Genomic DNA, 1,447 nt, shown 5'->3' with positions numbered 1-1,447 from the left:
CGTCATCCAGAGGCAAAAGAAAAACAGCTTCTCCGCAACAGTGCGCGATGGAGCTGTGGCGCCCCCTGCTGTCCACACAGCATCAGTGCAACAAGTTCAGAAAGCCTCTGATAAAAATAATAATCCTATTTATTATCATGACGTCATGCACAGTCTCCCTGACTCTCACTTTGTGTGGGTCAGTTATGATGGGGGGGGGGTGTCATTCTTTATCAGCGGTCACATGACTCAAACCCAAAGTGTGAACCTTCAGATTTTTATTTGAAGAGCGGGGAAACTCGACTGTTCCTTTAAAAGTGGTCTTGTGATGAGCGACAGCAGCTCTCAGCTTCAGGCAAGTCATCTCTGTCAGCTGATGTCCAGCAGGAACCTCACTTCCGTCAAACTGGACGCAGACGCGCATGAAACACCGGAAGTTGCACATGTACGCCTTCACAGTAAACTCCTGTATCACGTGTTATAGCTTGATTTCAACCAACAAGTTTGAGATCTGGCACATTCATCATATGCACGACTAACATAATATATCACGAGACGTTACCTGGTCATCTCTGAAGCAATCAGCATAATAATAATAATGGTAAAAAAGTCCATATTCATCAGGATCAAACCACCTCCTGAGCTGCAGCCAGCACGAAGCAAGCCGCTGATCAGAAGCTGAGACTGTGGAGCTGTGAAACGCTTTGTAGTGTTTCAGGAAATCTTTATGAATCACGTGGTTACGTGGACAGTGACGTAAAAGAGATTTAAATCCAGTGTGAAATCTTAAGATTTTGCTATTCTTTGACAACAGGTTTAATAATAGTATTCGTCTTGGTAAGGTGTGAATGCCTCTTTTTCAAGAGTCTCTGTTTCTCCATCCATTTCTTTCTGGACTCACTGACTGCAAAAAGGTTTTGCTCTTTGCCACACAAATTCCTCCTTACTAACAAAGTGAAGGAGATTTCATTTAAAATATAAGAGATACATTAAGCTCCCACAGACCTGCTCGCATTTATTTTGGTCTTGTGCCTTTACTCAGGTTTTATGGAACAATGTCGCTACTTTCATCTCTGACAGAAAGAAACTAAATTTGTACTTTTTTAACCTAACGTGTTATTTGGTTATACTGACTTTGGTGAGAAAGACTCTAATGCTTTTGAGCTCATTAATCAAACACCACATCCATAATCTATGTGACTACAATTTGTTCCTCTCACAACAAAAGCTTTAAAAACCATTAATATTTGTAATATTTTAATGTGTTTTTGTAATTATTCAGTCACTGTGTCCCTCGCTTTTTCCCATTTTAATCTGTATTTCTATCCTGTTTGTTTAATTATTCATGCTGTTCCACTGCATTACAATTTTGCACTACGTGTATTATGCCTGTTGTTAAAGTTTCTGATGAAATAAAGTTGGAGAAAAAAAATCAAGACTTTGTTGCTGGTTTTATTTTGAAAGGTCA

Source organism: Copadichromis virginalis, linkage group LG1 (genome assembly GCF_057382275.1).
Source record: "Copadichromis virginalis isolate Kocher_CV1m ecotype Utaka linkage group LG1, C_Virginalis_male_GT1.1, whole genome shotgun sequence".
NCBI lineage: Eukaryota > Metazoa > Chordata > Actinopteri > Cichliformes > Cichlidae > Copadichromis > Copadichromis virginalis.
This window is presented reverse-complemented; position numbering follows the sequence as displayed.